At 29.5% G+C, this 19,214-nt stretch overlaps 2 non-coding genes across 2 annotated transcripts; both read right to left on the minus strand.

The window, feature by feature from the left end:
• Positions 1–3,738: 3,738 nt before the first annotated feature.
• Positions 3,739–3,842, minus strand: LOC120076942. The gene has a single exon (XR_005481687.1). It is a non-coding gene; the product is annotated as a U6 spliceosomal RNA (small nuclear RNA).
• A 9,605-nt stretch (positions 3,843–13,447) lies between these two features.
• Positions 13,448–13,548, minus strand: LOC120076941. The gene has a single exon (XR_005481686.1). It is a non-coding gene; the product is annotated as a U6 spliceosomal RNA (small nuclear RNA).
• Positions 13,549–19,214: the final 5,666 nt, after the last annotated feature.

Genomic DNA, 19,214 nt, shown 5'->3' on the forward strand with positions numbered 1-19,214 from the left:
AATAAAACACACACTGAAGTAAACAAGTTTTAGCATTCTAAGTAAGCAAACAACTAAATTATTACATTAATAACTCAGCTTCAGCTCCAAACTGCACCCGGACACCTCGAACCGGCTCGAACCAGCTGAAAAAACCCTTGAACTAGACTTCCAAGGATTGAAATTAGGTTGAACTGGACCAAAAGAGACTAAACCGTCTAGAATCGGCTCAAACCAAACCAAATCGGTCTAGCTAGATCACCTATCCTCGCACGTGCATGTTTCTAGAAAAGTTGAAAAATAGCGTTGCGACGCTATTGAGGAGCGTCATGGCGCCACTTGACAAAAGCTTCAAACTGTAATTTCTGCTGCGTCTTGCTCCAGAAACTCAACTTGGCAACAACACCTTCCAACCTAATTTCAACTTTATTGACTCTAGCAAATTTACAGACCCTTATTCATACATTAAAGGTCATAAACAAGGGGTAAATTACAACAATAACAACTGAATTGAAAGGAAAATTTGATACCAAAACTATAATATATCCACTTCAACCACCATAACATTGATCACAAGGATAAAGAGCTACCAAGTAAAAATTAATGCAAATTGAGTGCTTAAAATTGCTCTGGTACCAACTGAAAAGTTAAAAACAAGCATGCAAAAGTAATTTGGATCTTAAGCACTCTATCTACATTAATTTTAAGGATCAAGCATGCATATTCATAACTTGAAAGTTAGGGTTTAAGAAAACAACTTTTGTAAAACTCAAATTACAGCAACTCCTTTACACGAATTTGATCACGAACTCTTCGTAGACCATCACTAGAATCTTTTCCACTGTTCTCCAACTTTAAAAGGGATTGTGGGATCTTTATTGTGATCAATTTTGTACGGAAATGAGGGGTTTTAGAGATTTTGGCGTGAAGAATAATTAAGAGAACAATTATCCTAATTTTAAGGAAAAGTTAAAAACAATTATCCTATTTTGGCGTGAAGAAAAGTTAGCTGTTGAAGAATAACTCTTCAACAGCTAACTTTTCTTCAACTTATAGAAGAAACCCATACAAAATGAATTAATCACATGTTGACACCCAATTCATCATGCAAAGAGTGGATCTGTGAGGTGTTTAGGTGAGTGGGAAAAATTGAAAAATCCCACTAACCCTAAATTCTCCATTTCTAAATTTAAATATTAAAATGGATTTTAATTTTAAATTTGAATTTCATAAATCCAAGTTTTAATTCAAGTAAAATTAATTTACATAATTAATTTTAAATAAAATTAATTTCGTTTAAGATTTTATTAATTATAAACTATGAAGTACAGACACACAGATACGGCTACATGATACGGATACGATCGAATACGGCTACATGATACGGATACGATCGGATACGGCGATTTGTCAATTTCTAAAAAACTAATATACGGATACGTCTAAGGATGCTTCATTTTTTATATATATATTTCTAAAAAACGAGAATACTGATATGTTGAAAATACATTTTCTTTCTTTAAAAAAAAATCTAGGCTATAGATAAATTTAACATACAAGTTAATACAATAGCACAAAATAGAATACAAACACTAAAATACAATACAAAGAAAGTAATAGCTAAGATGTTGAAGTACAATAGTCAATAAAATGCAATAAAAAAGTGACTCATATTGCAAAGAAGAAGAAGAAGAATATTAGAGAGAGACGTATGAAGATAAACGTATAACTTATTGTTGAAGATATCCAAATAATTTATATTTTGGTGGACTTTGTGGGGACTGGAGATTAGATGATTTTAGTCTAGGGTTTGGTCCGTTATTTATTTAGTTTTCTTTTAGTTTTGGACTCGAGTAGTGAGCTTTTTAAATAGGTTGCCTAATTTTAGATTAGGAAGGATTAGATGAGTTACTTGTCTTTTTTCTTTTAAAAAAAAAGTACGCATAGGAATAGATACGTCAAATCGTATGTCAAATACGTATCTGAAAATATAGATACATCAAATTGTGTCAGATACGTATCTAGAAAGTATCTGAAAATATCGATATCCGATACGTATCTGATACTAATTCTTTTCCTCACATGAAGTATCTGTGTTTCATAGATGATAAACATCGATAGACTTCTATCCATGTCTATCAGTGACATTAATAGTGACATTAATATATACTGATAGTATCTATCGATGTCTATCATTGATAGAATATGATTTTGCCATATTTTCTAAATATTTTTAGTATTTTTTTTCCATTTACAAAATTTTCCATATATAATATATTTATAGTCTTCATTTTTTTAACTTTTTCCTTTGTGACCAAAGGAATTGAAGTGAGAAATTGTTTGGCTACTTCAAAATTCAATAGTCTTTCAAACTAAATTTAGGTTCGTTTAGGATTGTGGTATGTTTTATGATTATTTTTTTTTTTTCTGATGAATGAAATAACATTTAATAGCTTAAAGCCTTCACTTTGCATTTTTTTTTTTTTTTTTTTTGCTAAATTATGAAAAATACACATGAACTTTACACTTTATGTCCAAAATATCCTTAAAGTTTCAAAAGTTTCAAAAACACACTCAAACTTCTAAAATGAGTTAAGAAATACCTTTATCGTTAGTTTCGAAAGGAAATAATTAAAATTTTATTTCAAGAATACCTCTGAAGTTTTAGAGTTTTAAAAATATCCTTAAATTTAAATGAAAAAAAGTTATAAAATACCCTTCATGTTATAAGAAAGCAACAACTATTACTTTTAGTTATGCACGTGAAGTCAACATTCCTAATTAAGCTATATTTTAGTAATTAAAATCTAAAGTTTTTAAAACTACGGGTAACATGTAATCATAAATACTTGCACAGCTAAATTAAGAGTTAAATTAGTCTCTTAATATTTAAATTTATGTTTTTTTATTTCTTAGATTTTGAATTTTTTTTAAGGTTTTACTAAACTTCTAATTAATCCTAATATATATCATAAATTTAGAAAATTGACAGGAATGCAAATAGGTATTGAATGTGCCAAATAACAAATTCTTCCAAATAGGAAAAACATCCTAATAACCATGAGAAATACCCTCATTTGCTACGCCCTCGAACTATATCATCAGCTACTGACTTTATTGGAATTAACACATCTTCCTTTCTTTCCCGTAATCGAATGGCAGTCACACTATCTATGTAACTCTTGAGTATATGGGGGTTACATGACATAGAAATTTGTACCCTGGAACCTCATAATTAATTTGTTATTAAATTATTTTAATTTAAACAATCTTGAACAGTATTTGATTGGTATATGAGTGGATCATATTTAAGAAATAAACTAAAAGATTGTAATGACTTCTGCCTTTTAAGTTTATGATCGTTCTAATATTACAATTGAAAAAAAAATATTGTGATGGTTACAATTGTAATTTTCTAATACGTTTGACCATTATAGATCTAAAATTAATTTTAGTTCTAAATATTTTCTTATAAATTGAGAACAAAGATTTCAGTTTTAAAAAGCATAAATTTCTTTTCCTCTCAATTTTCATCTCTATTATTTTGTCTGAACAAGAATTTTTTTTATTCTATTCTTTTCTCTGACAAGTGCACGCTTAAGATTGAAGGTTGTGTAAACCCTGGAGAGTAATCGAAAATTTCGATTTAACATTGAGATCATGCAAAATTTTTCTTTGAAGACAGTGGATCATTCTACAATACAACAATTGATACGTTTGACATTATTTCTACTAGATTAACTTATTTTAAGGTTTTTTTTTTTTTTTTACCATTTCTCAATTTTGTGTGTCATCCTTGGGCAAGGACATGCTGATGATCATCTTATAATTCCAATTTTATCGGATGCCTTTCAATGAACTACTTATTTTAAGTTATAACTTCATTGTATTTGGTGTCCTGTTTGGTCACCATTTCATTTTTTGTTTTTTTGTTTTTGAAAATTAAATCTGTAAATATAATTTCTACCTCTAAATTTATTGATTTGTTACCCACTTTTACCAATATTTTCAAAAATCAAGTCAAATTTTGAAAATTAAAAATAATAACTCTTAAAAACATATTCTTGTTTTGGAACTTAACTAAGAATTAAACTTTTTTAGATAAAAAAAGATGTAAAATGTTGTAAGAAATTGAGAGAAAATATAAGTAATTTTTTAAAAAAAAAAAAAATCAAACGATTACCAAATGGGACGATAATTTTTTAAATTATGATTTGTTTTAAAATTTAGCCAAGAATGAAACTCTCTAATTGGTAACATATATGAAGCTATTGGAAGGAATTGTGAAAAAAGAAGCTTAAATTTTAAAAATAAAAATAAAAATAAAAAAATGAAATAATTATTAAACTGAATTCATTAAAATTTTCTAGTTATGGTGCAAGAAATCCCTCGCTAGTTATGTTGCTTCTACTATGACCATAAATTGAAAAAAATTTCTCATAATCTCCTTTTATCTCTTTCTATTGGTCTTTTAGATCTCCTTTGCTACTTTCTTTGTATTGGATTTTTTCATCTTTTTGTTAAAATGCATTAGATTTGGGATATGATGAGAGTGTTAAGAATGTGTCGACTTAGCTGAGATATGCTGGAACATCTCTTGTGTTGTGAAATACCTCCCTCTTCTATCGTAGGAAGCAATCAAACAGGAAACACAAAAATTTACGTGAAAAACTCCCAACTTGGAAAAAAATCACGACCCACCAGAAAGAAATCCACTATGTGAAAATTTGGTACTATCACACAGAACAATTATCTCCCCCGATCTCAATTACAATAGCATTCTCTCAAAGCTTTTATATTTCTCTATTTTATGGAATTTAATATAAATCATATTTATAGTAAATTTAACAACTATGAATCTCATTCATAGAAGATATATTTGAATCACATTCAAATATTCATTCCTCCAACTAAACTATAATGTATCAAATACATTATGACAATTATATCATATATAATCGAATATCATATATAATTAAATTCTCTATTATTAATTTGAATAATTAAAATTAATCCAAAAACTGATTCTCAACTAAATCCTTTTGAACTACCAAGGGGACCTTATGGACCTATAGCTTGAAACTCCAACAATACGTGAAAAATTAATTAAACTCTTTAATCACATTATTCACCGCCCGTTAACTGTTGGACACTCCACTAATGACCAATAGTTGTACTCTTCGCACTACAGATATATTTATGCGTCCATTGGATATAACCAATCAATAGTATGATGACCTTTCACAAATTACTCGTAAGTACAGTTAGGCAAAATTATCGTTTTCTCCTTGTAGTTACATCTATCTTCTTAAGTACCATTTATTCCTCTAATGAACAATAGATCATAGTCCCACTATGTTAAACCCCTCTCAAGCCATGAGAGGATGTGACGCTACATTGTTCAAGACCCATAATCAACCCTTAAAGGAGCAATTTATTTACTTACCCCTGCTTCGGGGAAGGAGTGAATTCCATCTTGTGTAGCTGAGTTTTCAGCTCCCCAATGAGATGAATCCCTAAAATGATAGGCATGTTACCTATGGTTATGTATGTTGCAAATTAAAGGATCGCTCTCATAGGCAGGATTTCACAACTCACTCAGGATTAAGGTCATATTACCTATGGTCATCCTGGTGAAATGAAAGTCTCTATTATGAACGGTGTTATATAATGAGACTAAACATTTCGTGGTCAGGTCTTATACAAACTTCTTTATATAAAATATTCCCGTTAGTATGTCTAATATATGAATGATCAGGATCAAATCATTTGTAGTACTTTACTATATTTGTAGCAACAACAAAGCAGGCTATACTCGTAGTGTCACCAAGAGAAGGTACCCAGCCTTATCCATATACTACAGACCATTTAAGTTATCACCTGTATGTCTCCACATACATGTTTAAGTTACAATGATAACCTTAGATGTTAGTTTCTTGTTTTGTGGTTAATGTAACTAAAATATCACATTTTTCATAGAAAAATTGAATAAAATATCAAATATTATTAATCACATACAAATTTGTTCATACAAGGTTTACAAACTATAGAACCTTACTATCAGGTATAAGATACCAAATGGAAAAAACCATGGGTATGGGATGCCCTAGTTTATTGTACTTCTCTATAAAACTCAAAAACTCAGTAACATACTCACTGTGTGCTCCTAAAATGTAACTTTTACTGACGCTAACATATTACTAAAAGCATACTTTCAGCAATACATGTCTTGTCGCTATTTAGGTTATATAGTTACATTGAAAATCTGTTTCAGTTAAGTCTTAGCAACATATAAGATCATTGCTAAATGTGGATCAATGGTTATTGTAAGTATCTTTAGCAACATGCGTAAGCATCGGTAAAAGTAAGTATTAATTAAAAAATAATTTTCAATTTAATATATAAACCTGTTATTATTGGGGTTGATGCCTAATATCTCGTAAGTATTGGTTTTATATCCTAAAACTTGTGGTTTGTAAACATTAGAACTTATTCTGAGAATTCAATAAAGTTGTTGTTGAATATATTGTTTTTTAGAAATTCAATAAACCTAAGTCTCTTGGCTATTATATGAGTACTTGAACTTTATGTGGAGACATACAAGTGGATCAGGTTCGAATAAATAGTCAAAATAATCTATAGTATATGAATAAGGTTGGGTACCTTATTCTGGTAACACTATTAGATACAGCCTATTCTGTAGTTGTTACAAAGAGTTGCAAAGTGCTACATATGAAGTAATCCCAATTCGTGCATGTTGAGACCTGGGGAGTGGGGGTGTCCTGTGCAAATGAGTTTTGTGCAAGATTGGACCACGAAACCTGTCACTCTTACTTTATAACGTTGTTTACTGTTTAAAACTGACTATTTCAAAGTCATGACCTACGTAACTTAACCTTAATCCTGAGCTAACTATGAACTCCTGTTTGTTCGGGATTATCCTTTGATTTGCAAACGGTGAGAGTAGACCAATTGTCTCTGCTCAATAAGCTTACCATTTTTAAGATAAGACCGGATGGATAGTTGGGAACATAGGGTGCAAGAGGGAATTTACTCCTACCCAATTAGGGTTAGTAGAGAGGTTGTTCCCTTCAAGTGTTGATTCTGGGTCTTGAACAAGAAGCCTCGCCCTCTCATTGGCCTGAGAGGCATTCGATTTGTTGATTGGATAACAAATCAATTGTTCATTAGGGGATCAGTGGAACTTAAGGAAGAAGAGGTAATTACGTGGGTAAAACAGAGATTCGACCCAGTCGTTATTACGAGCAACCTGTGAAGGGTTAACTTACTAATCATGGTTATATCGAGTGGACATAATATATCTACAATGAGGGGAGTTTAACTATGGGATTTAGTGGAATCACCCATTAGTTAACCAATAGGGGTTAGATCGGTCTAATGAGTTTAGTCGATTAATCTCGGATCTTTGGAGCCCATGATCTGTAAGTCCGTGAGGTCCCCCTACTAGCTCGTAAATGGGTAAGCTTTGGGGTAGCTTGAAAAATTAATTTGAAACGTTCAAATTAAACAGAACAAGAGAATAAATATTTAAATATCATTTAAATATATATAAAGATGATTATTGTGCAAAAATTAATTTAATATTTGATATTAAATTAATTTTTTAAAATTAATTTATGAAATTAATTTAAGAAAATCAATTTTTAAATTAAAATGATTTAAAAGTCATTTTATATTTTAAAAAAGAAAATGAAAAAACGTTTTGCATGTTCCCGTGAGCCCATGATCTGTAGGTCTGTGAGGTCCCCTACTAGCTCGTAAATGGGTAAGCTTTAGGGTAGCTTGAAAAATTAATTTGAAACGTTCAAATTAAACAGAACAAGAGAATAAATATTTAAATATGATTTAAATATATATAAAGATAATTATTGTGCAAAAATCAATTTTTAAATTAAAATGATTTAAAAGTCATTTTATATTTTTAAAAAAATAAAAAAATGCTTTGCATGACCGTGCATGTGAGATGTCCACTAAACCCACATTAGTCTACCTTCTCAATCCTTCTAAAACATGGGCACTCCTTAGAGACAAAATCAAAGACACAAGGTTGGAGTACATAAATGAGACTTCCAACACCAAATTTTCCAATGTGGGATTCTCCAACCAACAAAGTTGGTTCCCTCTTTGTTTTGAAAGTTAAATTTTCACCAACATACATCGATTTCAAATTTCTAGAAAGACATTGATTTATTATATAGTTATTTATTTATTATTTTCATTTTTTTTTAAAAAAAAATGAACATATAGATTTAAGATTCAAACTTCTCACATTTTGGTTTATGATATATGTTTTAACTCACTTAAATCATCTTCAAGTTAATATTTATTATATAGAATCAATACTACCAACGAATTTATATGGTCAGGTTGTCAGGCCTTATTTTCACTATTTTCTCTTTGGCTTTATCTTTGAATGTTATTATATTAGGTTAATGTACCTAAAATTTTAATTTAATTCCTATAATGTAAATTTAATTTTTAACTTAGTGGTTAAGTTTGGGATTTAGTTTTAATTTGATTTTTGTAGCTTCAACAATTTTAACTTGGTCCCTATCAAACATTTTAATTATCATTATATCATTGTTGTTTTCATAATATAAATGAAATTAAGGTTATGAAACACAGAACAATTCTTGTTAAGTACAAGGTTACAACAATTGATCAAATTAGAACATCAAAGATAAATATAGAAAACTAAAACAAGAATGGAATACAGAATTTGGTATAATTCAGTTCGGTGAAATATACCACCTATGTCTTTTTTTCAAGGTTGTACTAAACTTCTCCCCCCCCCCCCACTTCACATGAATTCATATTGTACAATTATTGATCGCGTCAGAGTTTAAAATTATTCCAAGTCAATCAATGGCCTTTTTTTTTAAAACAACAACTACAAAGATAATGACCGAGGTCAAGTCTGCTTCAACTAAATGACAAATCTAAATAGGAAAAACATCCTACTAACAATTAGAAACACCCTCATTTGCTACGCCCTCCAAACTATATCATCAGATACTGACTTTTAAGATCATTGAATGAGACAAAATTAGATTGTTCTTTACGTTTCTGTATACAAGATATCTTCCGCTACAAATTTTACTAGAGTTAACGCATCTTCCTTTCTTATCAATAATCGAATACTGCAAGAATTTTGGACTTTAATATTGGTTGGAAAAAGTGAAATTGGATGTATAATGTCGGTTTTATTTTTTTAAAATAAGCGGATCTTTAATCGTCGTACAATCCACGCTGCCGCACTCAATCGCTCCGTCGATCGTGGGTGAAGAGCTGTCGTGGTGTAGATCTGGCCTCCGTGCAGGTCTAATCGTTGTGCAACCCATACTGCCGCACCCAATCGCTCGGATCTGCTGCTCATTTCGCTCGGATCTACTGGTCGTTCCACCGGATCTGCTACTCATTCCGCTGAATTTGTTGCTCGTTCCGTCATCGTTCGCGTCTCTCCGTCGGATCTACTGCTCCTTCCGTCGGCGTTCGCGTGTCTCTACCAGATCTGTTGCTTGTTCCGTCGTCGTTCGCGTGTCTTCGTCGGATCTACGTGTCTCCACCGAAGTGCCACAGCCACGCGTTATCGTTCGCGTGTCTCTGCCGCACGCGCCTCCAAGTTCGATCTTGGTCAAATATCCCAGTAATTTTCACTACTCTACTTCTCAGTTTTTAAATTTGACTGAAAATGAATCCCTTGAAAAGAAAAAAGTTAATAAATACGTTTTAACTTTTGAAAATAGAGCTCTAACAAATGAGATCAAAGATTTTTGTGATAGTTGCAATCCAACAAATTGGGACTTCCACGAAGCCTTCGACACTCACACCATTCAACGGCAAACCAGGTCCTCTCTTCCCCTGCTCCGACAAACGTATTTCCATTTTTTCCCTTTAAAATTTCTAGTATTACACGCAATCTTCAAACTCTCATTCCTAATTTGACTTAAACATTAATTTGATGGCTGTAAAGAAGTTTTTAGATGAATTAATATATAAGAGCTCCTTTGTTTTTTATGATCGTGTGACAAAATATAGTATAACACCTAAAAAGCAATTTTTTTACATATATGAGAAGTTGCACTTTTCAGCTTGTCGTAGATGAGGCTAGAATGTATAGTGATGTATTTTATTTAGTAAGAACAATTCCTTCATACTAACTAAAGAAAACGTAAAACATATCATCATTTGGTAGCTTTCATTCAAGTTCTTATTGTTAGTTTCTATTGCCCTTTGGTCTTGTCACAATTGAATATTGTTATTCTTTTTTTTTCATGTTTGCTGTTAATACCTTGCCAACTTGTTTTTTTTTTATCTGTGTGACTTTTTATACTATTATTGACAATAGTTGCTCTATGTCTTTCATCTTGAGCAAGCTTTAATGAGTATTCTTTTATGAATTTATTCTTTCCAGTTGATATTGAATAGTGTTCTCTTGCTTAGCTCAAGTAGCCAAAAAATTGTAGGTAGGCCAACAGTACCAAGTGTAGTTGTGCAACTCCCTTATTTGGTGGAGTTCAATTGGAGTGTCTCTTTGTTCTTGTTTTCTATCCCTAAAACTTGTCTGTGGATTTCTTTTTAGTTTCTAAATTGTTTGCTTGTAGAGAAAAGACATCAATAAAGAGGCAAAATGGGTATGTTTCTATAGTGGACACTTAGAACAAATGGAAGAAGAAAGAGATAAAATGGGTATTTGGGTTTGTTTACTTCAAGATTTTTGTTCTAGTTTAGTACTTCAAAACTCTCCTTGTAGGTTTCTTCAAACATTCTTCACGTAGGGTAGCGTAGGGATTTGTGGAGTCATTTCGTAATTTTTGAGAAATATAGAAGTGTTATGCAATTGTTTCTATTATTGTTTCAGAACAATTTATGAACTTGAAGAAGCAACAAAATTTAATTTTGTATTAGAGAAAATCTCTTTTTCCAAATACTATAGGTCTTGAAGAACATTACTTGGAGAACAGCAAATGTCAAGAACATCACTTTGATGTTTATGAGAAATGAAAAAAGAGAGAGGTATTTTCTTAACTTAGATATGTATAAATCCTGATATATTGATTGATTGTTGAATGTTTAGATTTTGTTATTGCTCCATAGAACTACATGTTAGATTATTTATATATTTCCATCTGTTAGGTATTTTATTCATTGTTAGCTTTTCTTGAAGTATTTATTGAAAGAGTCTAATTCTAAGGACATGCGTCTCAAAATATATCTCGAACTATATGTTAGATTTGTGATATTTTTCTATCTATTAGGTATTTTATTCATTGTTAGCTCTTCTTGAAGTATTTATAGAAAGAGTCTAACTCTAAGGACAAGAGTATCGAAATATATCTCGAAATTAGATTTGAGAACAAGTGGTTGTGGAATATTATTGGGAGTGTGTTTCTTTGAACAAGTCCAATGTAAATTTTTTGTTTTATGGTGGTATCATCGTTATACAATGTAACATTTATAGTTGTACTACTAGTGTGAGTGCATGTTTTTCTATCATGTGAGTGCAGGTTTTTCTATACTTCTAGTGATTATATCTATCATGAATTTAAGCAATTGGAAACTAATGTTCATATTTACTTATGTGTTGATGATTTGGAAATGAAACAATTGTTAGACATGTACTTATTAAAACCGTGTTAATGATTGTTTCGTAGCCTCAAGATGCTTATGGTTTGGAGAAGCTTGCTACAGAGAAGTTGTGCAAACATTATACTAGAAAGGTCCTCACTTCTGTAGACAAGTTTGAGATGGTCTTCAAACAAGATCTTTCACTTTCATTGATGAATGTGTAGAAGGTGTCCTGAGGAAAGAAAGCTCAATTGCTGTAAATTCCATTTTTGAAATTTGTTCTTTCTTGGATTTGGTATAATCTTAAGCACCTCAAGAGTGTTCAAAAGTAGAAAGAGTTTGAGACTTTTGGAGATACCCTTCAAGAACTTTGGGATTAGTTATGGTGGGATATGAACATAATTCAAAGGGAAAATAACCTTAGTTCAATTAGTTTTGGCTTATTGGTTTCAGCTGAACTCTAGCTAAGTGAAAATAATTAGTTTATGTTTTGTGTTATGAGCAACTTTTGTTACATAACCTTTGAAAGTTTGGAATTGTATATTAAGTTTGTGAAGATGTGCAACATTCTTTAATATGTTTTTATAAGTTCTTATTATATGTTGTTTGCCCATTTTTCTCTGCTTGTAGGAATTCATGCTTTCGGTTTGGATCAAATATGTGGTAATGGTGGAGAGAACATAACGAAGGACCAATTGAAAGACTATTTGGAAAACACTATATACAACAAGTGTGTGTGCACTTTTTTTTTTTTTTTTTGGTGTGGGGGGGGAATATTTACAAGTTTTAGTTTGTATTTTATTGTTTAAAAGTAACTTCTCGCTCTTATTTGGACCAAAATTGTAATTTTGTTATATAACATTTATGAGTTTTGGTAATTTGTTGATTACCTTGGTTTTGAGTTAAATTATCATCTCAAATTCCTCTTTTGTAACTTATTATTATGGATTTGTGAAAGCAAGCAATTAAGAAATTATTTTGTGTATGTATAGGTTGATTACCTTGGTTTTAGGGATATGTCGTTTTTAACTTTGTGACCAACATTAAAAATGGATTGGACAATAATTATATTGAATATACCGACAATAATTGAAAAAAACAGACATGTTATTTACAAAAAAACGGAAAATAGTTGAAAAAAATGGACAATAATTCTAGGCTTTAATGTACTGACATTAAAGGGCAACCGACATTAAAGATAATGTTATTAAAACCCTTTAATGTCAGTTTTAAACGACATTGTACACCCTCGTGTAGTGGAATAGAAGTCACACTATCTATGTAACTATCGAGTATATGAGGGGTACATGACATAGAAATTTATGCTCTAAAACCTCATAATTAATTTGTTATTTAATTATTTTATATGCAAATAATCTTGAACAATATTTAGTTGACATACGAGTGGATCATGTTTAAGAAATAATCTAAAGGACTATAATGACTTCTACCTTTAAGTTTGTGATGTTTTAATCTTACAATTGAAAAAAAAAAATGTTATGATGGTTACAAATATTGTAATAATTTGATGGTTACAATTTTAATGTTTTAATACGTTTGACCGTTACATATCTAAAATTAATTTTAGTTTTAAATGTTTTCTTATAAATTAAGGATAGTAATTTTGGTTTTAAAATACATAGATTTCTTTTTCTCTCAATTTTCATCTCTTTTTGTCTGAGCAAGAAATCTTTGATTCTATTCCTTTCTCCGATAAGTGCACGCTTAAGATTTGAGGTTGTGTAAACCTTGTAAATCAATTGAAAATTTCGATTTAGCACTGAATGCAGAGCTTTGCTTTGAAGACAGTGGATCATTCCACGACACAACAATTGATTCGTTTGACACTTTATTTCAACAAGATTAACTTATTTTAAGGGTTTTTTTGGACCATTTCTCAATTTTGTGTGTCATCCTTGGGCAAGGACATGCTGATGATCATCTTATCATTCCAATTTTATTGGATGTCCTTTAAGAAACTACTTATTTTAAGTTATAATTTCATTGTTTTGTACGTCTTGTTTGGTCATCATTTCATTTTTAGTTTTTTGTTTTTGAAAATTAAGCTTGTAAATATAATTTCAACCTCTAAATTTATTGATTTGTTACATACTTTTACCAATATTTTCAAAAATCAAGTCAAGTTATGAAAAATAAAAATAATAACTCTTAAAAACATGTTCTTGTTTTGGAACTTAACTAAGAATTCAACTCTTTTATTTTAAAAAGGATGTAAAATATTGCAAGAAATTGAGAGAATATAGAATTAATTTTTAAAAAAAATCAAACGATTACCAAATGGGACGGTAATTTTTTAAATTCTATTTTGTTTTAAAATTTTGCCAAGAATGAAACTCTTTAATTGGTAACATATATGAAACTATTGGAAGGAATTGTGAAAAACAAGCCTAAATTTTAAAAATCAAAAATAAGAAAAGGAAATAATTATTTTAAACTGAATTCATTAAAATTTTCTAGTCATTGTACAAGAAATCCCTCACTAGTTGCTTCTACCATTGCCATAAATGGAAAAACTTTCCTCTTAAACTCCTTTTATCACTTTCTATTGGTCTTTTAGATCTCTTTTGCTACTTTGTTTGTATAGAACTCTTCTATTTTTTTTTTTTTTTTTTTTTGTAAAAATGCATCACTTTTGAATTTGGGATATGATGAGGGTGCTAAGAATGTGTCGACTTAGTTGAGATATATTGGTGCATCTCTTGTGTTGTGAAATACCCCCCACTTCTATCACAGGAATAAGCAAAAAATAACAAAGAATATAAAAGAAAGCAATAAAACTGGAAATACAAAAATTTATGTGAAATACTCTCAACTTGGAGAAAAACCACCACCCACTAGAAAGAAATCGACTATGTGGAAAATTGGTACAATCACACAGAACAATTCTCTCTCCCGATCTCAATTACAATAGCACTCTCTTAAACCTTTTATATTACTCACCCCCTCTTTCTACTCTCAAACTAGAGAATACATTAAAAAAAATTAAATATAGTTAGCATACTCAAACTTGTTTCTAACTAGGACAACTTGAAACTAGAGACATAGACTCCTTTTATAGACTTGAAGTCCATCTCCATTCTTCAATTTAACCGACGTGAGATAAACTGCACTTCTAATATTTTGTCAAAATCCAACATCTTGATCCCAACCTCAAGTATATCATTCAAGAAATATTTAAAACCAAATGGCCATTTGATCTATATTTTATTGGAAACCACTACTTGTAGATGACTATGAGGGGCTCATAGGAAAAGTAGGGTAAAGTTATTGCAACGGCAAAAATTAGATTGATGAATGACGAAGGATGTGTTTGGGAGTGATAGATGGAGTAGTGATTTCAGAAAAGAAAAAGGTTTATGTACAATTGATTTTGTAAAATTGATTTTTAAGCAATCAAATTTATATTTGGTTTCAAACATTTTTATGTGATTTTAAATTATTATATTTGGTTTTAAAAGTGATTTTAAAATTGGGCTAGTTGCATAAATAGAATTCAATCAAAATAATAGAATATGTAGTACAAGGATAAAATAATTGCATATATAGATCAAAAAATGGTAAAAGACTATAAACTCATGTCTAGCCACCATTTTGTTCTATTCTTTCTGGTTTTCTCAAATTAAAAACTATCACTGATAGCTTCTATCAATTGCTATCAACGATAGCTTTCAATTTGAGAAAAATTAATATAATCTTGAAATATTAGCTTTTAATTTGCTATCAATTATTAGTAGCTATCATTGATTCACTTTCATCAATTGGAATCAATTGAAATTAGTGGCTATCAATAATAGATTTATAAATAGTGATCAACTTTGAAAGAAGACCAACAACTTTAATTACCATAGTAGTTATCACTAATAATCTTTTATCATGGCTATCATTGATAGCAGCTATCAGTCGTTATCACTTATAGACTTTCATCTTAGAATTAACCTTAAAATATTAACACTTAAGGCTATCAGTAATAGACTTTTATAACTGGTTATCACTTTTGAAAAAAAACTCGATATATAAATATCACCTAAGTTTTATCACCGACATCACTAGCATCACTCATATTGTGGTTATCAGTGATAATTTCTTTCACTGATAGCATCACTAATAAGATGCTATCAATGATCTCACTAATATCATGCTATCAGTGATAGTTCTTTATCACCGATAACGTGTTATCAGTGGTAGCTTCCATCACCGGTGACGTGCTATCAGATAGCTTCTATCATCGATAACATGCTATTAGTATTAGCTTCTATCACTGGTAACATGCTATCAGTAGTAGCTTCTATCAATCGTAGCCATCGAACACCTTTTTGCCCCTTTCTTATCCTTCCAAACATTTCTCTTATGATAGCTTCTATCACTGATAAACATGCTATTAGTAATAACTTCTTGGTATTTCACTTACATTTTAGCTCGAGATTCAACTTTATTAATTAAATTCACTAAGTTCGCTATCAATGATAGATTTCTATAAGTGGCTATTAACTACGAAAATATAATCAAAGATTAAGCTATCAATGATAGAAAATATTAGTGGCTATCACTGATAGACTTTCATTTGCTATTTATATTTATTATATATTTTAATAATCAAACTTGATGATTGACTTGTTGGTGTTAGGTCACTTATAAATTGAGTACTTTTAAGTCCTGCATATGGAACTCAACCTCATAATTCTTGTGAAAAAAGTGGAAGAATAAAAATTCAAATAAAGGAACAAAAAAATTTAAAAATAAGAGAAAGAGAAGAAGTAAAAACTGAAGAAAAAAAAAAAAAAAAAAAAAAAAAAAAAAAAAAAAAAAAAAAAAAAAAAAGAAAATTAAATAGAAAAAAAAAAGCAAAGACCGAACAAATGAAAGAAAATTAGAAAAAGAAAAAGAAAGGGAAGAAGCAAAAAAATCGGAAAAAGAAAAGAAAAGAAAATAATAAAAAAAAAGGAATAAATCGAAGAAAGAGAAGAAAATAAAAATAAAAAAAGAAATAAATAAGCCAGAGTTGAAGAAAGAAAAGAAAAATAAAAAAGAAAAGAAAAGAAAGGAGGAAAAAAAGAAAGAAATGAAAGAAATGAAAGAAATGAAAGAAATGAAAGAAAATAAAAAAATAAAGGAAAGAAGTAAAAATCTAATAAAGGAAAGAATAAAATTTTAAAAAAAAAAAAGATAAAATTGAAAAAGAAAATAAAATGAAAAAAATGAAAAAATGGAGGGAAGAAGCAAAAATCGAAAATAAAAAGACTAAAAAAAGTGTATAATAAGATAAGACAAGGGAGAGCGAAATTGGGAATTAAAAAAAAAAAATCAAAGATTCAATAGTCAATTCATCCCTATTTGTAAATATTTTAAAGATATAATATATTTTTAGATTTTTTTTCTTATTCAACTATGTATTATAAATATCTTTTAAAGTTAACAAATTACTAAAAAATAAAAAGTCTTTTGTTTTTGAAAATTTATTTTCAAATAATTATAATAAATATCTAATTTTATGAATTTATTTTTAATAATTTTGAATAGTTTTGGGTTAAAATTTCTCCTTAAAACTTATGAAAATTCGAGTGTTCAAAATTTCAATAGCATGAGAAAAATATTGGAGGTGATCTCTCGTCAATTATCAAAAGGAAAAATCATTTAATTAGTTATGTACTTCAGAAATCAATTTATAGTGATTTTCTATTTTCAAAGATCAAATTTATTTTCTTATCAAATATAATTATTTTGGAGGAAAGTAATTTTGACAATGACATGATTTTAGCCATATCAACGTCACTCTCGAATACATCTAAGTAGACTAATGCTACATATTCTATTGTGTGTGAAATTAAAGAGTGTTGCTGACTTGTAACGATGATAATTGAATAAATCCCATGGCCTTGTAAACTTCTGTGTTATTTCCATGTGGACTTTGACTTACCCAAGTCAAACTGCGGAATCTGATTATTTTCATAGAGCTTCAACACATGGGGCAGAATATAAGGGTTAAATTATAGGAAAATTTTTACCAGTACAAAAAATTGTCAAACTATTTATAGAAATAGTTAAAAAAAAAAACTCTATAAGTATCTATTAGTGATAGATTTTTATTGATAGACATCTATTGATAGATACCATAGATTTTTATCAGTTTCTATCAAAGAAAATTTATTTTTTGCTATTTTGTATATAGTTTCCATTATTTTTCTATTTTTAAAAATCACCCTAAATTATAAGTAGATATAGTCTCTATAGTTTGGAGAAACTTAGATTTTAGTTCATACGATTTTAAAAATTGGAATTTAGTATTCTTATAGTTTCATAAAATCTCATAAATGGTCTCTATGATTAAACTTTATTCCTACCATAGAGATTCTTTAGGGGAGAGTTATTATATAGTAGGGACTAAATTAACACTTTCTCAAAAAAATCATAGAAACCAAATTTATATTTTAACCTAATATAAATTATGGGGTCATATCAACTTACAATCTGTTTGGATAAAACCTTTGTAACATAATAAGGGCAAACTTAACTAACATCCAGTAATTGTTAGGTTTGGATATGATGAGAGTGTTAAAGATGTTTCAACTTAGTTGAATGTTTCGGTGCACTACTTAACTCTCTGACTTTGTATATTAAAAAAAATTGACACTTAAGTATTTGTTAACAAAAAAAAAAAAGTTGCTCCAATCTCCAATACTATTATACTAAAAAAAATACTTATTTTTTCAACTATTGTTACTATTAGTTTAAAATATCCTTTTAATTTCTATATTTTAAAGTTATTTTAATTTTTAGTCAATTTAATTTTAAATAAATCTTAAATTTAGTCCGATCAAGAGGTAATTTTTATCGTAATTGATGAAATAAATTATAATAATTTTCAAATTTGATTTTAAGAATATAATTTATAATTGAACAAAGTATATGGATTAAATTTAAAATAAAATAATAATAATTTCCAAAAATAACTCAATGATCCCAAAACTGAGAATCTTCAAATTTTGGATAACATACACATCATAGCATCATTTTCTCATTCATTTAAACTCAAAATATATCATTTAAGATTACATCATTTGCATTATCATTCAACAAATTAAAAATTATACATAAGTTGTGTTATCAATTGATATGATTTATGTATGAATTTATAAATTATACATTATTTATAAAAGGAAAAATAAATTTCCAATAGTATTTTCTGAAACAATCTGAAAAGTTTAAAACTTTTCAAAAATGGAGGAAAAGAGTAGTAGTGTATTAGAAAGGAGGGGGAGGTGATTTAGATCTGTACAATGGTGGATATGGCTTCTTCAATGGCGGCACCGCCGGCGGGTGCACGGGCTTGGATTTGGATTTCATTTTATATAGCGGTGTGCAAGGAGGACGAGGACGAAGGTGAGAAGGATGATAGAACAGTTGCGGCGAGTGAGGCTGAGCAGCAAAGGTGGAGGGGATTGGTAAACTGAGAGTGAGAAAGAGGATTAATACAACAACTAAAACAGAGGCCATTTCTCTTTTCCTTTCTGTTATTGTAATGGTGATATGGCTAATGCGTTCCTGTTGGGTGTTTGTAACTCTTGGATGGGTTTGTGTTTTATAATGCCACACCCATACACCAAGTCGTGCGGCTGTTTGACCATCTA

This window comes from Benincasa hispida, chromosome 4 (genome assembly GCF_009727055.1).
Source record: "Benincasa hispida cultivar B227 chromosome 4, ASM972705v1, whole genome shotgun sequence".
Classification (NCBI taxonomy): domain Eukaryota; kingdom Viridiplantae; phylum Streptophyta; class Magnoliopsida; order Cucurbitales; family Cucurbitaceae; genus Benincasa; species Benincasa hispida.